Here is a 19,432-nt window from a genome sequence, read left to right as displayed (position 1 = left end):
AGCATTTTACCCTGCATATTAATTACACAAAGGCTTTGTCATGTGAGGGTCTCAGTGGTCATGGTCTGTAATCCAGCTCATTTGAACTGTGAGTACAGTTTTTGAGCATGCTGTGCACATCAAGCCTGGCTTTAAAGCTAGAATATGCCGAGATGGTTAACAGGTATGGTTCCGGCTTAAGGAATGAATGCCATTTATTTAGTGACATCTGCAAACTAATTGCTTAAAAATCTGATATCGCAAAAGGCATAAAAGGCTGAAGAAAGGATGCTATTAACACACAATAAAAATATGGCAAAGGAGTTTCTTTTTGTAGCTTTGTCTTGTTTTTTTCCTTTTAAATAGAAGCACCTAAATAACAATGCTATTATTAAATGAAACAGCCATCATTTACATATAAAAGCTGATTGGTCTTATGTTTGAAATGTACTTTAATTTAGCAGTGCTTCACAACACCCTCTGATCCTTTTTAGGATTTATAAATATCCTTTTCCTGTTTCTTTGTGTTTGTGTGTGTGTGTGTGTGCTGTTTTTGCTTGTTTTGATATAGTTTATCTTATTTAAATACCAGAAGGTGGCAAGGTACCCAGAAATTGCTAGGTACATTTCCCCACTATATGCTGTTAACATATCTAGCAGGCATCTAGCAGAATTTTATTCAGGAAGAATGTTAAACCTGCATGCTTTTTGGGCAGATAAAATCCCCTCTTTCTGTTATTTGGCATGGAAATATCTTATTAGAACATTGTTCTTAGATGGGAGTTCAGGAACTGGTTCTGATGGATGTCCTCAGTGCGTCACACATACACTTCTCATTGTCCACTCACTTCACAGATTTATCCACTGTATATGTGCACTTAATGGTGGTCTGTTGAGGAGGAGCCTACATGTACCGCAGAATGAGTGGGTGGAATTTAACATTTCACTTTTATGATTAGGGAATTTCTGCTTGCCAAGCAGAATAATCTCCCCTCTCTTCCCTGCTGTCTGCTGTTCTAGGGATTTGTCTGACCCTCCTTCTGAGAGGATATGGGGGGAGCTCATGGTGAATGGGGGTGGGTGGAAGCCCCTATGAGCTACTGGGAGCCTTTCTAGGGTACTGCTTGAGTTTAATCCAGTCCAGAGTCCTGAGACAGCAGAGTGGTCTGTTCTACATCCACCTGGAGGACGGTGGGGCTGTCATTTTTTCATTCTTCCTCATGTCAAAGTACAACACCCTGCTAGCAGAAAACTAGCACTGAAGGGAGTAGTAGTGGTTAGAACCTTGTGTTAGTTTTTAATATTTTTTTCAGGAAGAGTTTGGGGTTGTTGTGTTTTTGACCTAGTGGAAGATTCAGAACATCACCCAATACTATAATTTGTAATTACTTCTTAGAATGATCAGCAGATCAGAAACAATGCAGTCCATTGGTGTGCATTTTTACAACGGTATTCTAAGGCAATTCATTGGAATGACACTCCCTTTGCCCCCCTCTCCCGTCAGATGCACCAGGTAACGTGAGTGCTATCTAGGCTGAAGATCATGTTTTGGAAAACACAGTGCAAAATGAGTACACTAATTGACAGATTTATGCATGAAAACCTGTGGGCTGTGCACAAGGCTGCAACTGAAGGGTGACCTAGCCACATGTTTCTCCTCTTGACCTTATCACGGAAGAAATGGCAGTCTCTTGATGTACAGACAACTTATTTCACAGGCAGCTCCTCTTACCCTGCAATGCTAGAAAGAGAATTAGGAGACGCTGCTTGCTCAGTTTGTTCATGTTGGAACAGAGAAGGTTCAAAAGAGAAGCCCCAGACTTTGAAGTCTCAGACTAGGGGTGAAGAGGAGAGTTTACCATCTGTGATGAAACCCAAGAAAGAGTCACCTCAAAGACCATTTGAGCAACTATGAGTGAAACTGTCGTGGGCTATTTTTCCTTCTCTACTTCATTGGTCGAGCAATCTGTATATTTGGTTGGACTGGGAAATCCCATCACAATAATAAAAGTAAAAAAAGGAACAAAACATGTGAAGATTCATAATATTCTTCTGATCTTTGAAGAGCTGTTTTTATTGAAGGATGGGGCGCTGTGAAGCTGATGTTTCTGCATCTGTAAAGGGATGACTTATGTGAACTAACCCTTTTATCCTCTTGTATGTTCTTCACTTTAGAGTCTAGCAAACTTTAGTACTAAACTTTGGAATTTTTGGTCAGTTTATATTTATTTAATGTATCTCTGCTCCACATTTCGGGGCAAATGGCCTTCACAAAATGACTTACTTTTGAAAAAAAGAAAAACACCCTAAAACACATAAACTACAAAATACAATTTCAAAACTAAAAACCATCAGCAAAATTAAAAACCAGCACCAATGTATGTTCTTTATTTAAATGGCAATGTGAAATTAACTTGCTGTGACCTTTGAGAAGAATTTTCATACCAGTACTAGACATCTCCAGGAACGTCTGTGTCTAGCATGGTAAGGTACAATAGATCTTGCAGCAGGACATGAAAACTCATAGACTTAGGTCTTAGACCTCTTAGAAGAGGGTTAAAGTAGAATGAGCCTTGGCTGTTGTTGTTGTTATTCAATAATTACAACACACACAAATGTTTAAATCAAGTCCATTTAATTTCATTTCATTTACACCTCACTTTTTCCATGTTAAAGTATAATACTGCAATGTAATGTATATAGGAAAGTTGTAGAGCAAGGTACCCTAGCCTCTCCCTCCCAAAAATATCTATATGGCCCTTTTCAAAAAGAAAGCAAAGAATGTAATCACTTTAGAATTCTAAATCTCAGCATAAAACTGTGGGCCTTCGTTGATCTATTAGAAAGGTAAACTTTTAATGAAGAGCGAATGGGATCACCTTTGCTTCTTGGGGTAATAGAACAGAAAAAGCAAACAAACACATTTTTCTTACTGCCACATGCCTCTCCTTAATAATAAGTTTTGTCTCTTCTGCAGAAAGAGATGCCATGCAAAGTCTCATTAAATTAGCTGACTGATGGAATAAATACACAGTCCATGGCTCTCCTGTCCATAGCAAACCAGGCAAGGGTCTTGCTATCAGACTTTTGCTTATTTACATATGCCTTGGACTCTTCTTACAGATATGTAAATTATTCTGGTTAAAACTAAATGCTAAAGTCTACACCATTAGTCTTCCACTTCATGATCACCGCATGGGGCTGTTAGAGGGATAATGTACCATACAATACACGGTTTACTTTTAATTAATAGGAAAAAAATGTGAAATGAATATTAAATGTAGCTTAATGCGAAAGAAATCTCAAAGCGGTATGGTTGAGTTTTATATATATGTCAATATTCAGCTCTGCTTTGGTCTAGTTAAAAAAGAAGAAAAGAAATAAAGAAATTTAAAAATGCAGCGAGTCACTTAAGATATCACAACCTCTGGAATGAAAGAAGCCAGAGAAACAGCTTGCATAACATGATGGCCCACTCTTGCAACATGTCATCCACAAACATTAATGGCCTAGGCATTTTCCTTTTATTTTGCTTGACCATGTATGTTTCTATATTGTGGCATTCTGATGGTCTGAGAGAAAAAAGATCAGTTGCTGGCGCCTTCCCTGTGGAATGCCCTCCCTTTGAATGTCAAGAAGATAAAGAACTCCATAACTTTTAGAAAACAACTGAAGGCAGCTCTTTATCGGGAAGTTTTGAATGTTAGAAGTTTTACTATGTTTTATATATGCGGGTGGCGCTGTGGGTTAAAGCCTCAGAGCCTAGGACTTGCCGATCGAAAGCTCGGCGGTTCGAATCCCCGCGGCGGGGTGCGCTCCCGTCGCTCGGTCCCAGCGCCTGCCAACCTAGCAGTTCGAAAGCACGTCAAAGTGCAAGTAGATAAATAGGGACCGCGTACTAGTGGGAAGGTAAATGGCGTTTCCGTGTGCTGCGCTGGCTCGCCAGATGCAGCTTGTCACGCTGGCCACGTGACCCGGAAGTGTCTACGGACAGCGCTGGCTCCCGGCCTCTAGAGTGAGATGAGTGCACAACCCTAGAGTCTGTCAAGACTGGCCCGTACGGGCAGGGGTACCTTTACCTTTTTATTTATGCTGTAAGCCACCCAGAGTGGCTGGGGAAACCCAGTCAGATGGATGGGGTATAACAACAACAACAACAACAACAACAACAACAACAACAACAACAACAATTATTATTTCTGTTTTAGTTGCCTGGAGGTAATTAAAGGACTCTAGAGGAGGCATGGGAAACCCAGTGATTACTAACAAGAACTAACTAACTAACAAGGCACCCTCCCAGAATTCTATCTTGTGTGAATCATCTGCCTACATTGTAATCAACTTGTGAAAACTAATTCTTTGGCGTTTAATAAAATAAGAGTCAATTGCTAACTCTTGTTTCTACACTATACACAATGCTAGAGTTCAGTACGCGATGTTATACCATGGTATACATGATGGTTATGTTTTATAAACAAATCATTACATATAATGCAAAGGGAAACAACAGAATTTGTTGGGGTGGGGGAGGCAAAACAAAAAGCGCATTTAAACATCATTTTTCTCTAGCAGCATCTTCTTTGTCTCACTTGAATAAAGGAGGAACCTTGGTATAAGAATACAAGCAATGCTATAGAGGATTTAGAAAACGAACGCCAATGATACTTTTCAAGTCTTTTTTATTTTGCTATTTTATTGTTCTAAACAGCCTTGGGGGCTCCTTTTTGCAGCTGCAAGGCAGTATAGAAATGTTCACAGATAAAAAGTGAAATCAACAAATGTGTAAGATTAAAGGGTGTGATGTAAAGCTTGAAATGAGCAACTTTTCATTTTCTTTTACCAAGCCAACCTGGCGATTTTCATAAAAGAGATTAGAATGCTACCTGTAGTGGTTTGGAGTTACTCGTGCGTAAACTGTCCCCTTTTGGAGCGTGGCTGCCTGGGTTAAACCGTCCTGACTGCACAGCCCATCTCAGCGTGGCTGCCTCAGTCGCTAGCAGAATCTGTCTGTGGGCGTTTCTTAAACCTTTGCCAGCATAAAAGTTGTTTGACTCCCAATCGTCTCCGCCTCTCATTGCGCGGGAGTCTCCTGCGCAAGGAGGGCGTGGGTAGTGGAGGACCAGGGCTCTCCTCACTGACTTCCAAGGAAGAATCCCGGAGCCCTTCCACCTCTTCTCCCATTTGCTCTCCTGGATCTTCGGTGTTACGTTGATTTCCTTCCCCCTCCATCAAGCTGCGTCTCCCCCTAGTGCTGGTACCTTCCCCTGCAGAATCGGAGAGCCTCTCCTTCTCCTGTTGCTCTGATGTCAGTTTCCTGACACTACCTTTTGGGGGGAAATTCCCTTTTTTGGTGAGCAGAGTGCACAGCGCAATGACCGACTTTGTTCCTAATTGGGATGCTGTCCTTGTAAGTGGTAGCATTAGCACCTTTCAAAGCCCCCAAATTCAGCAAAATGCCTAGCAGTGACACAGCTCACTGAAGGCAGAGTAGCTGAGTGCCCTAATACAGGGGAACGGATGAGACGGCTTGCTGGCAGAAATAGAGCAAAATGCTTTACTTTGGTAGTGAGGTATTAGGAAACCTGGTGCAGCAAGGGAAATCCCAATGCTTTTCTTCCTGCAGAAATACCTTCCAATCCCTGGATTAACAATCTTGTTTACTATTATACTAGGAGGCAAACCCATTGATCATGTCTGCCATCTATCATACCAGGGAGAGATGTTTGACTGCTGCCTTACATATAAGCCTCATCTCCAAAAGCTTAGCATTTATGTTCAAATGATCGGACTGCTGGTAGGAATGTTGTGAAGTGGTTGTGCATCAATACTGTGAACGTCGGGATGTGCATTAATTTATGCACCTGTTCTTGCATCACAGTGTAAGGAGCTACACTGAACTTCCCTTGACAATGAAGAGCGCGTTCTGTGCTGTCTACAAGTCCACAGTCAGGCTAGTTTGGTCTGTCATGATTTTGCCGCTTGTCAGGAATTAAAAACCAACCAGCTAGGATTTTTGGGTGGAAACATTTTCTGCAAGTAGTTACTGTTTCCTGGGATATTGGGGCAGTTTCTTTATTGTGATGTAGGCAGTAGCTTATGATCTTCCAATTATCGATAGAACACATGCTTTCTTGGTACTGGCTGTTTATATTATGCCCAATGCTATTTTTCTAGAAAAAGAGGTCCCAGAACTCACCATGAAGGTCTCAGTGAACATCTCATGAACATTACAATGGCAATGGCGCCCATCTGAGAGGTGCTGGATCTGAGTTCCAATGAGTTCTGGCCGGGAAAAAAGCCCTGCTTATACCTAACATTAGACAGAACCACACATTTTCTTCTCTGGAAGCAGATGTGTCATAAATTACCACCCACATATCTATTCAGCTTCCACATACACCTTCCAGAATATGAAACATGTGGGATCGCTCAGTGGTTGCATCAGCCACTCCAGCAACGTGCAGCAATGTGGCACGCCCAAGGGCCAAACTAGATGTGACATTTCTCACATACTTTGCCCACATTCTTGTTGTTTAGTCAATTAGTCGTGTCTGACTCTTAGTGACCCCATGGACCAGAGCATGCCAGGCACTTCTGTCTTCTACTGCCTCCTGCAGTTTGGTCAAACTCATGCTGGTAGCTTCGAGAACACTGTCCAACCATCTCGTCCTCTGTCGTCCCCTTCTCCTTGTGCCCTCCATCTTTCCCGACATCAGGGTCTTTTCCAGAGAGTCTTCTCTTCTCATGAGGTGGCCAAAGCATTGGAGCCTCAGCTTCAGGATCTGTCCTTCCAGTGAGCACTCAGGGCTGATTTCCATAAGAATGGATAGGTCTGGTCTTCTTGCAGTCCATGGGACTCTCAAGAGTCTCCTCCAACACCATAATTCAAAAGCATCAATTCATATACACCTTCCAGAATATGGAACATGTGGCTCAATGGTTGCATCTGTTTAAAAGTTTTTAGCTGGTGGTATATCTGCATGTAAGTACAAAGCAGACAGGGACCTTTGCGTGCTTTTACCTTTTTGCCCTGCCACAGTCCCAATGAGAACTAGACCCCCACCCCCTACCTGCTGTTCACAATGGGGGGAAACCCAAGTTCCTAGCCCTCAGTGTGAAATGGAAAGACGATCTGGTTATCAATCCTACATGTTACTTTGTTACTGCAGTAGTCACCCCACGGTAACTCAAGTGTCATTTTACACATCTCATTTAAATGCAGTTAGGATTGCATCCCTAATTACCTATATAAATGACATTTATGGAGCAATCCAAATTGGGGGGTGGCTGTGCTATGAGGATAGCAGGAATGTGTGTGTGAGAGAAATTGGGTCGTCTCTTTCTGCTCTGCATTTCTTTGATTTTGAGGTTCCTTTCATTGGAATCAATGCAGAAAGATAAACTAAGGCAGCCCCATGGTTGGTGCAGTTTGTGCCCACATTTTGTGTGTCTTTCAGGAGGGCAGAAGGTCTACGAATGCACAATCTCTCCCAGCGCACTCCTGAAACCCACAGGATCCTCACCTTTCCCCCCTGTTTGATGTTGAAGTGCCATTGGCTGCCTTTTTGCAGCCTCATGGAGGAGACCTAGCAGGTCAGATCACCTTGCCCCCAGAGAAGCAGATGAATAAATCCCGCAGATTCTGGAATGCCCTTCCAGGGGACTATAGGACTGAAGCCTTAGTGTATGAATTTATTAAACTTTACAGGATTGTCGTAGGGATTACAATTAGTGCTTTGAATACTTGAAAACACTAAACAAATGTTAAGTATTATTATTAAATAAGGAAGCGGCCTTATAGAATTAGAATCAGGATTTTGCAGCTTTCAAAATTGCAGGCTGACATTCTATACATGAAAACAGATCGGTTTCAGTTCTACAGCTAACATTAATGCAGTTAAGTATATTCAGAGTATGTGAATGGCAATGACACCAGAAGAAATTCTTATTTCTAGCTCTGGCGATTCCATTGACTTGGGTAGAGTTATCTTGATTTACACCATTGCACAATCTGATCTATGCTAGTCATATCTTCCGTGACTCCCTGGTTGACATCTAGTCTTCAGTAAAAACAATGATAATATTCCTACTGACCTGATAGAGTTTTCACTCCATCTGCCATAAGTGTGTGGTTCATAATATGAGGCTTAGAACTCTATTGTTGTCTCTTTACTTGACGCAAGGGTTATTTGAAATAAAAAGGGAGGGTTATTCTCCAAGCAGACTGATAACACACACACTCTTAAAACAACAGATATTACAGCTATTTGAAAATGTTTCTCGTGATGTAACAAAAATTATTATTCAGGGTTCTGTTTTAGACGAACTGTGAACTAATAGGTTTTTTTAAAAAAAATAATAGTTCACTTGACAGGGAATTGGTAGATTTTCTGTGTAATTTGCTATTCTCCTAAAACTCAGAGCAAACCAAAATGTCAGCCTTGGTTTCAAGATGTGTGTTGTGTTTGAAAATGGAATTTTTACCACTCCAAATAGCAAAATCTTAATTTCCATTAGGATTTTATGAACTGTCTGATTATACATCAGAATATTCTCACATCACTGAAAGAGCTGCTGGTAGTGTACAAGGCAGTAAGATGAGGGAAAGTCAAAAGTAATTATTTGTACTAGGAATGGCATATTTTATTAAATGGTTTATCAGAAAATATAGCCACATTGCATGCTTTTTGCTCCCCAAGGATTTATTTATTTTAAAAGACCACAAATCTCACTTAGTCTTCATGTGCTCCTTTTTATCCATTGAGAATAAATGATAAATGCATTCATAATTTGCGTCTTTTTTGCACCCTTGCATTCTCTCTAACCTAATACAGTGGTACCTCAGGTTATATACACTTCAGGTTACATACGCTTCAGGTTACAGACTCCGCCAACCCAGAAATAGTACGTTGGGTTAAGAACTTTGCTTCAAGATGAAAACAGAAATCGTGCTCTGGCGGTGCAGCAGCAGCAGCAGGAGGCCCCATTAGCTACAGTGGTGCTTCAGGTTAAGAACAGTTTCAGGTTAAGAACGGACCTCCGGAACAAATTAAGTACTTAAGCTGAGGTACCACTGTACTGTAAGTTTAGGCCTTGTGTGAGAGTATGTATCTGAGTAAGATGTATATATGGGGTGGACATCGTGTTGTTTTAACCACCCTTCTGAGTCTGACGGGATTCATTATTCCTTCAAGAAAGACTAATCACTGAGTGCTGCCAAAATTTCAGCTGAATCATCACATGCAGGTAAATGCAGTTGGAATTGCCAGTTGCAATATGACTCTTGGGGGTGGAAAGTATTGAGGAGAAAGAACAGCACAGCGGTGGAACATTTCCAAGTGTGTGGCCTTCTGTATAAAGTGGTTGGAGACTGTATCCACCTTGACCTTCTTGTTAAGCTGAAGACATTGTATAATTAAATAATTATAAAAATTAGTCAGTAAACCAGAGTGATTAGGGTTGCCACCTTTGTTCTGCCAAAATACAGGACAGGACAGGGTGGGGCAGGGGAGTTGGGGGGCAATTCCTCCCCCCCATCTGGTGCTGAAGCAACTTCAAATTAACCCATTACGATCTATTTCAGCCCAACAGGATAGCCCCTCTGGAATTTGTCACACACATACACATGAATTTGTAAGTCTATCTGTGTGCTTGGCTAACCAGAACTTAAATACATGGCCTTTCATACATCTTTTCAAACGCATGCATTTGGAGAGGATTCCTAACCTGGCGCAGAGAAAGAGAGGTGTGGGTGGGACCTGAAATACGGGACAAAATACGGAATACAGTTTTTTACATTGAAATATGTGACAATCCTGTATTATACAGGACAGGACAACTCTCAGTAATCTCCTTCAGTTCCCCCTACAGTCTGAGCTCTGCAGGATAGTAAAACCTTCTACAGATGGGTATACCAACAGGCAGGTATATACATATGGGAGCAGGTGTTCCTTCAGATAGCTAATTCCTGAGTGGTGTAGGTCCTCCACTGTAGGGCATTATGTGCCAACAGAAGCATCTGAAATTTGGCTCAGAAGCAAATTGGAAACCAGTGCATTGCAATAATCCAAGCTTAAGTTACCATTGCCTGGGCCACAATGGTTAGGCTATCCCTACCCAGAAATGGCATTATCCCTGCCCAGAAATGGCATTAGCTGAAGCTGGTAAAAGGTGCTCTTAGCTGTTAAGGTCATTTGTGCCTTCACCAATGGTTATGCACCCAAGATCACCCCCCCCCCCAGATTACATTCCTGCTCCTTCAGAGGAGGTCCAGAACAGGTACCCTGCCTAATTCCCAGACCCAGGAATGGTGCAACCCACAATGGTGTCAAGATTGAGTTTTGACTTGTTGGCCCTTGTTCCTGTCCACCACTGTGTCTGAGCAGTAATCAAGGTCCAGTAAAGCCACACCTGTACTTCTCACTTCAAGCTGCTCCTGTTGGAAGAGGGTGAATCTCTTCAACATAGAATGTACTGGAAATGCCTCACATTCCTTCCTTCGGATCACTTAGCAACAGTCATTAAGTGACTAAGCGTCCTTAGCAGCAGCACTACCTCTATATCTGCCCAATTAGCCTTAGAACATTGCCTCCACATTTTGCTTTCTTTATTGATGTCCGATTGTGTTGCTGTTTTGAAAAATGAAAGCTGAGAGTCTGGACCTTTTGTTGCCAGTGCCGGGGGTGGGGTGGGGTGGGATGTATATGAATATGAACTAGAAATTATTCAAAGTACTGCTCCCAATCTGAATGTAGTTCATCTTTAGTAAATTTGACAATTATGGGAACTACTTTTTGGTATAGTTCAGAATATTTTGAATATTTTGAAATATTTTGAACTTTGTTCAACTGAACTAGTTCATTCCAAGCACTGGTCATGGGGTGGGTGGCTTCTGATAAGGTAACATAAAAATAAATATGGACAATACTTTTTTAGCATGGACCTTCAAGGCTGGTGTCTTTGGCATTTCTATAGATCCTGCCCATCTCTTTAGAAATTGGTAGTTTCCAGCAGTAATTGTTCAGCCTTATCCCATGTCTATCCACCAATGAAATAAGAGGGCCTTCTCGGTAGTGGCACCCTCCCTGTGGAACGTCCTCCTATCAGATGTCAAGGAGGTGAGTAACTATAACCTTTAGAAGACATCTGAAGGCAGCCCTGTATAGGGAAGCCTTTAATGTGTAATGTTTTATTGTGCTTTTAATTCTGTTTGGGGTACAAACAACAACAACCACAGCAGCAGCAATGTCATGGACCTTCAAGTATTTCTAATAATTCAAATTGCAAGGTGGTCTTACAATTTGATGTAACATTTCCTAAGTAATAGTAAAATGTCCTACATTAGTTGCTTTGTATATATATATATAATGCTGCTGTTTGGAGTATTAATGACTGAGTGAAAAACATTAACACACATACAACTGGACATGGTGGCTACACATCCTTTTTGAAAATGTGTTTGGGGCTTTCAGGGGGAAGAGAGGGTAGATTGAGGTTGTTGAATCGCACCAAAGGTAAAGTGCTGTGACGCCATCTTTGCGTAAACTTTCAGGATGCTACAGGAAGGATGTTGTGCTGAAAAGCCTTCCCAGTATCTGCACTGTTGCTCATTTGCAGGCAGCTACTCACTCTACTTTTGGCCAAGTGATCCTGACGCAACCAATAGGGTTTCAAGAAAGAAATCCCAAAGGTTAATCTATCCATTATTATAAATATTTATAAATGGGTTGGATAAATCATACAGTGTAATTATCTACCTAACTAGTCAAGCCATTAGGACATTAAATAGCACAAATCAGAACTCATTTGCTGCATTACTAGATTGATATTGATATGAAACAGCTCAGCAGCAGTGCTCATGAGCATTTACTGTGATTTCAAAATGAGTAGGGAGCCATATAGAAACATTTCCATCGGTGTTCTGCTGCTGCTTTTTATTTAAAGAAAAGTTAGACAGATATGAACGGTCTAATTAAAAACAAACCTGTGAAGACCATAAGTACACCAGTCATCTTGAGACATCTTTGTGGTTTTATGATTGCTGGGGTGTTGTGACACAGAACTGGGGGAAGGGTGAAGATCATGGAATGCATTCCTGTAAGGCTAGTGTCTAGATTTTGGAATGCCAGTGGAATGAACTCTCAGCATTGATTTTTGTGGCCCTCTGTTAAATGCATAACCTCCCAAGTGGCCAGAAAAATACGGGACATCCCATTTTTTGTGTCAGATCATGGTGACCATTTTGGGTGCCATGCTCTCTCATGTTCTCGTGCCTCTTTTTGGGGTGGTTCTATCCTTCTGTCTTCACAAAAGCCCTGTAAGACCTTGTAAAGGCTAGTAGATATGGAGTGACTTTCCCAAGGTTGCCCACTAAACATTGTGGCTAAATGCCAATTTGAACCTCTCTTGTGCCAGGCGTAAGTCTTACACTATAGACAGTACGTAATACAGTAATCTAAACATTTGGGAGCATGACAGATTCTACAGGTTTCATCAGGTCTGCATGGATCAGATTTAAAATTAGATTAATTCCAAAACTCTAGCAGAGGCCTTCCCAATGAATCCATTTTAATTGGACCCATTCAAAATTGGTGTACTGGATTGGGGAGGGGGGGGAGAGATGCCTATTTCTAGCCCATCTGCAATTTCCCTTCAAGTCCTTAATTTTTGTATGTGTTCACAAATTTATGTTGGAGCCTCTCAAAAAAAGTAGTTATTGGGTGGCATGTATAAATGCTGCAGGTGCAAAGAAATGCAATTAAATATATTTTAAACAACCAAATAAAAAGTTGTCTCGTTGATTTACAGAAGGTTACCTACCATTTAAAATTAAATCACCAAGTGTGTTTTTTTGCTACTGATGCAGCTATCGTATCAAAATCACCACTTCATTTATAAAAATCGGGTTAGACTTACAAAGCAAGACTGATAAAGAACATACACATTAACTTGTAATCACTATCTGTTTATTTGTGCTTCCTGTCCCTCAGAAATGCAACGGCTGTTGCTTAGTGTACCCTCTTTGCAGAAGTTGGAATGTGCTTCTTAGTTTCACTATAAGTAATAAATGTCACGGCGTACGATTTATTGTCCCCTGTCCCCTGCTCCTCCAGGCACAAATGCTTTGCAAAGACACCATCACCACGGGAGGGGTGGCTTCACTTGCACAGAAGACACTTTTACAGTGCTCTCCATTTACCTGGCAGAATCCTTAAGCTCCAGTTTTCACTTAAACCAAGAAAGTGGTGTGAGACTGACAGTGTGGGCACCTACAGTAGCATTGCATCTCCGAGCAGAGGAGAGCCTGCGGGTAGAAGCAGCTGACACCCCCCAGGCAATCTATAACTTTGCCACACAGATCTGAGGCATGAATTCTGAAATATGCAGGACAAGGTAGACTTGCTAGAGTGCTGTTGTTGTTTTGCTGTTTTACACAAAGCAGAAACATAATTTTTGCAATGACATTTAAATAACAATTATATATATATATTTTTAAAAATGACAAGAAGTAAACTTTTAAGCAGCATATTTTCCTGTCAGCTCGGCTGGAGATGTCTCTCCTGTCTGTGCAGACACACCTGGGGCATTAACAAACCCTTTAGAATTGCACATCCTACCTTGATTTCTCTTGAGAGTATTGTCTACCACCAACGTTAGGAATGATGCATTTTCTAAGTTATTTGCTTCCCTGTATCTCAAACGACGAGTTCTAATTTTGGTTCAGCTGTGCCATTCTGCATATCCCATTCCTTGAAGCATAATGTTCATTGCGCACATGTAGATCAAATTATATTTCATACTGTGCCTAAATACATTTACTAGAATGAGATTCAAACAAACGTGTTCTGAGTAATTTTTCTTTCTGTTAGTCCTTTAGCCTAATAATTACCTCGGCTGTTTCATTGTACCTTGCACTCCCTTGCAAATTGGTTTAGTTGAAATTAGTTTTCTATCTCTTTTTTGTAAGAGTGGCCTTAAACAATATTTGGCTTTGCCTAATGATATGTACAGAAGACAAGCCTAAGTGGAACATCAGCTGTTTACATCAGCTCTAACAATTAATGCATGTTAATTTTTAATTACACTGATTGTACTACAGGCGGAATGTATGTTTTTTCACAGAACAGATGTACTAGTCAGTTTTGCTGGTGAATATGCATATCGATTAGCTGTGGCCGCTGCCAGCATTTGAGAGACAGCCGGCTTCAAATGTGCTGACAAATAGATGCTTTACAGTCCTGGGGCAAATGGTTATGCATCCAAGCTAGCCATGTTACATTAAAAAAGGCTTCTGTGAAAGGATGCGAGAGAATCGGGCATGCAAGATTTGCAGCAGTGATGGTGTTTTAGGTAGTCCTCCTTGGGTATACCCATATTTGAGGGAAAGACTCTCACAACTTAGAACATAGCATGAGAACATTAGAGCAAAGGCTCACTGAATTGAGTAACCTTCTCCCCAAATTAGTCTACATGCTGTATCCAGGAAGCCCAGAAATGGGTCAGAAAGGGAACAGTCCACCTTGCTATTGCTCCCTAGCAGTTGGTATTCAGTTGGAGAATGCACATGGGCATTCTAATAGCCATTGGTAGACTTGGATGCATCCCTTCTAAAACTGTCTATGGTGAAGCTGCCTTATACAGAGTTGAACTATTGGTTCATCAGTAATGCCTGCTTTTAAGGGCACTGACTTTCCAAAGCCCTGCCAGAGTTTTTGCCCCCAGTCTTGCTACCGTAGATCTCTTGTGTTGAGGCTTGCAAAAATGAAGCTTTTCAGTAGTAGAGCACGTGCTTTGCATGCAAAAGGTCCCCGGTTCAATCCCTGGCATTTTGGCAGGGCTAGGAGACACTTGAAACCAAGGAAAGCAGCTGCCAATCAGTATAGACCAGAAATTTTGAACCTTTTTGAGTCCACAGATCCCTTGACCAACTATATCTTTCTGTGGCAACCCTCTGGAGCTCAGTTATGTTATGTCACTCCTTGCCTGCAGAGCTGGCAGCCTCTCACCCTTTTTGAATACCCTCCCTTGTGGAGTGTTCCCTCAGCCTCCTCAGTCTGGGCAGCCACTGCTGCAGCCCCTGGTCTTTGAGTTGCCCTCCTGCCCCAAAGAGAGGTGTCTTCTCACACTGCCCCACAAGGGGCCTGGGCCTTGTCTGTCCATTCCCAACAGCAAGCTGGCTGTCTGGGCTTCCTCACCCGCTTGCTTTCCTTCACCAAGGCTGCCTCAGCTCCTGGCAACCAGCACCCCCTGGCCAGCTCTAGAGGCACCATTCATATGTGGAGTTAGTAGCCAAGGCTTCTGCAACAAGAACAGTGGTAGCTCTGGTTACAAACTTAATTCGTTCCAGAGGTCCGTACTTAACCTGAAACTGTTCTTAACCTGAGGTACCACTTTAGCTAATGGGGCCTCCCACTGCCGCCGCGTGATTTCTGTTCTCATCCTCAGGTAAAGTTCTTAACCTGAGGTACTTAACCCGAGGTTAGTGGAGTCTGTAAGCCGAAGTGTTTGTAACCTGAGGTGTTTGTAACCCAAGGTACCACTGTAGCTTTACAAGCCTTTGGGAGGCAGAGACACAAGAAGGCATCAGAAGAGGAGGGAAGGAAAGAGGGACAGAGGTCATTGTTGCCTGCAGCACCTCTGACCGTCATTCAAGACACCCCAGGGTGCCACGACACACTGGTTGAAAACCACTGGTATAGACAACACTAAGATAACATGGACTGTCAGGGAACTGCCATCGGAGCTAGAGGCGGAGGGAAGGCTCCAAAGGGATGCAGGAGAGGGTCCCAGTAGGGAGAGAGGCAGCCCATCTGCTGGGGAAGGAAATCAGCGTAACACCAGTGGAGAAGGGGGGCAGGTGGGGGAATCGGGGAGGAGGCTCCAAGACTCTTCGCTGGAGACCAGTGGAGAGAGTACGGGTACTCCGCTGCCCACACCCTCCCTGCGCAGAAGACTTCCGCGCAGGGAGAGTAGGAGGATACTTGGCGTCAAACAACTTTTATGCTGGAAAAGGTTTAAGAAACGCCCACTGACGGATTCTGCCAGCGACTGAGACAGTCACAATGCTGGAGGCTGCTCAGTCAGAAAGGGTTAACCAGGTAACCTAGCCAGGAGTGGCGGCAACTTACGCACGAGCAACCCCTAAACCCATTACATGGACCAATGGCCTGAGCTGGTATAAGTCAGTTTCTGTTGTTCCTATTGGTTATATGGCTGAGCAAAGGCCCCTTTCCTCATCATTTGACAAGTTGCCACCTAAAGTTTTGATTACTGGGCATTAATTTGTGTTTTTAGAAAAAGAAAACATAACAGTTTTTAAAAGCTCTCATCTAGAGCTTTGCTCACTGGGCGTTAATTTGTTTTTAGAAAATAAAACATAATTATGATCACAAAAATCTGCCCTAGTCTTGAGAATTTGATGTATATTAGACTTCAGACTACCAGGCCAAATCCCTTGAGACTATAACAAAGTGTTGAAAAAATCAACAAAACTGCAAACTTCCAATTTGAAAATGGATAGCAATTACTACTTCTTTCAGAAATAGGACTTTTTAGAATATGAAGTGTTTATGTTTTTTTATAATAGCTTTCATACTTTTCGGTATGCAGTTGGATATGCAGCATCTTTGAGTCAGTGGCTGTGGCTGCCCAGTGCCATCGGTTGAGGGCAGGGAGGGCAGGGAGTAGAAAAAGGGAGACGAGAAGTGTCAGCATTCTGCAACTGAGTAAGAAAAAGGTACTAGAAATAGAAAATGCCTTTTTACTTGTGGCACCTTGCTTTTGGAATGCCTCACATGAAAACCTGTTTATTTCTCCAGGATATTCTGTCTGAATATTTAGGTGGTTATGCAACTGCTGCAATTTTATAGGGTTTTTTGTTTTGTTTTTAAGAGCTGCTGTTTTAATGTTTTTTTTATTTTTTGCTTTGGCTCTTTGCTTTTAATGTTGCTGCATTCCCTAGGTATAAGTGATGCTGAAAGGCAACCCACACATTTCAAAAATAAACAAAGGTGCCTTTCAGCTATAGCAATATGTGTGCATTTTCCTTTGCATTTTTTAAATACAATATACATTGCATTCAGTATATACCGAAAAGAGCCTCCCTTAGATACATTTGTATTAGATATCACCATTTGTTGCATTCTGCAAAACCTGAAACTCAGTATCACAGACTGGGCTCTGTATCTGTGAACTGGGCTGCAGAGGTGGGCAGATACCTTTCTGTTCAGAATGCAAGCAATTTTCTGAACAGGAGTTCGTTGGGACAATAAACATACAGCGTTAGGCGAGACGCACATTTTGTCTCTGTTCAATCTGCTTTTAAAACTGCATGATTTCTGTTGAGGAGCTACATAGGAGGGATGAGTCCACTTTGCAGAGAGACACAGCCCTGTCTATTTATCAGCACAGTTCAAGAATGATACAGAAGTGAGGAGGAGAATGTAAAGGATGCCTTATTAATGGATAATGAAAAGCAGGTATTTGAGAGCTTGCCTGTAATTACCCAGCTGATACTAACACTATTTGTTTTTCTCTTTTAGGGTTTAACTAGATATGATGTGGGAAGTACATGATTAGTATTTCCTTTAAAAAAAAGATAGTGGTTGCAGGAGTTGTAATCTGTTCCAGGACCATGACACTATCTCCTCAATTTTCCTGATTTTTGCCATTCAAGCTGCCCTGTGTGTGTACCTTACAGGCACTGATATCATACCTGTACATTTTTTCCCTGTAGGGAAAATAAGCAGCTTCATGTCACGAGCGTGTCTATGTGATTTTAATCAGGAAAACAGTTGGTGGTGGGGCAGAGGAAAGGGTTAAGGCTTTCTTCACAAGTTATGGCCCTGATTTCCCCCTGCCCTCCCCCATGGCTGCTATTATTCTGTTAAAAAAAAACCCCAAACAAACCCTAAAACACAGAAATCTTTATCACAAACATCTAGTGTTACATCTCATTTGGCTTTTACCATAGTTTAGCGGCCGATATTAGAGGATAATGCTCTTGTGTTGTCTCTTTGCTGGAGATGTTGAGTATAATGAAAATTATCACCTATCAGGTCTGATGATGTAGTGTTGTTTCCAGTGGAGCCTTATGCAGTTTCATCCCCGAAGTGTGTGAACATAGTTTGCTATTACCTTGTTTTCACTTGCATTCAGACTTTCAATTGTATACTCCACGCTGCCCTCAACCTTTGACATCCCCAGGGACACGTTGCAGGCAAAACGAAGCACCTTTGAATAACTATTTAGTTTAATAGAAGAGTTAAGACCCATTCATTTTAATGGAAGAGTTAATCAATGCGCTGCAAAGCTGGCGGCACTGGAAAGTAGATGTCTGCCTTTCATGAGGGACAAAGATCCCATCATTGCCGCACCACAGTTAATATTTCGAGGTAGTGTTCTTGATCAAGGAAGCATGCTTTGAAATAAGGAACAGGTGGCTGGCTGGGTGAAAAGCAGAACAGGGCATCTGCACTGCAGAAGGGGGAATTTCATCAAGTACAAGTGACCCCTGATGAAATTTCCTCTTGAGCACAGTCTCCAACATCTGAGACTCTGCACCATGTGCCACCATTTTAAGAGTTGTGCTCGGCGAAGTTTTCCTGGTAGCAGCACTCAGGTTACGGAACTCCCTTTAGGAAGTCTGTTTCTGTCAGCCATGCGGTGCTGTGTCCATACTTGTCAACTGCCCTGGGAAAACCAGGACATGCCGTCTCCCCACCCCACAAGAGTACAGTGGCCATTTGGGGTGCCTTGCTCTAGCCTGATTTTGGGTGAGATCTCACCCTGGGAAAAGTGTTTTTTAGGGTCCACGATCTCGTGCAGAGCCCCCAAACCTGCATTTTTGGGTGCCATGCAGGGCAGTGCAGGAAAGGACAAGGTTAGATAAAGCAACAGGCGAGCACGCTTGGGTGCCTTTGAAGGTGAAGAGTGTTTCCGGAGGCCAACTGTTCTGGGCTGTGAGGCCTGAATGGAAAAGGTTATTGAGGCTTGCCTGCCATGCCCACCCAGAGTTGTGGGGCCCGTGAGGAAATAGGGCAGGAAGGTCTCCCTACTCAACATGCAGTGGGGCCCAGGCTTTGGGGCTATGCCTTGTCACAGTCCGTGGAATGGGCAGGGTTTGGCTCTCTTAAGGTCAAAGATAGCTTTCTGCTCTTCTCATTTTCCCTGTAGATAATAGTTTTGAATAAAATGTGGGCCTAGTTCCACCCACCACTTACGCCTTGCCTCTTTATTCCTGGGTCCAGTAACAAAAGCTTCTATTGGCCTCCTCTATTGACAGATTTCTGGAAAAAACAAATAAATGCAATCTGCTTTAGCTTCAATTTGTTTCCTGCAGCAATGTGGTTTTTATAGTTACCCAATTTTTAATGTCTTTCACTTGCTGATATTTTAATTGTGTTTGGTTGCAAATCTTATTATGGTTTTTTGGGGGGTTTTTGCGTAGAAATTG

The 19,432-nt window shown here is 42.2% G+C and overlaps 1 long non-coding RNA gene across 1 annotated transcript; it reads right to left on the bottom strand.

The window, feature by feature from the left end:
* Positions 1 to 12,933: 12,933 nt before the first annotated feature.
* LOC310703271 lies at positions 12,934 to 19,140 on the bottom strand. Its single transcript, XR_014524052.1, has 3 exons — positions 19,040 to 19,140; positions 18,115 to 18,220; positions 12,934 to 13,352 (listed from the first exon to the last, which is right to left on the bottom strand). It is a non-coding gene; the product is annotated as an uncharacterized lncRNA (long non-coding RNA).
* Between the last annotated feature and the right edge of the window lie 292 nt (positions 19,141 to 19,432).

Source organism: Podarcis liolepis (assembly GCF_965112155.1).
Source record: "Podarcis liolepis genome assembly, chromosome: 1".
Lineage (NCBI taxonomy): Eukaryota > Metazoa > Chordata > Lepidosauria > Squamata > Lacertidae > Podarcis > Podarcis liolepis.
Note: the sequence above shows the minus strand (reverse complement) of the source record. Positions and strands in the feature narration are given on the sequence as shown.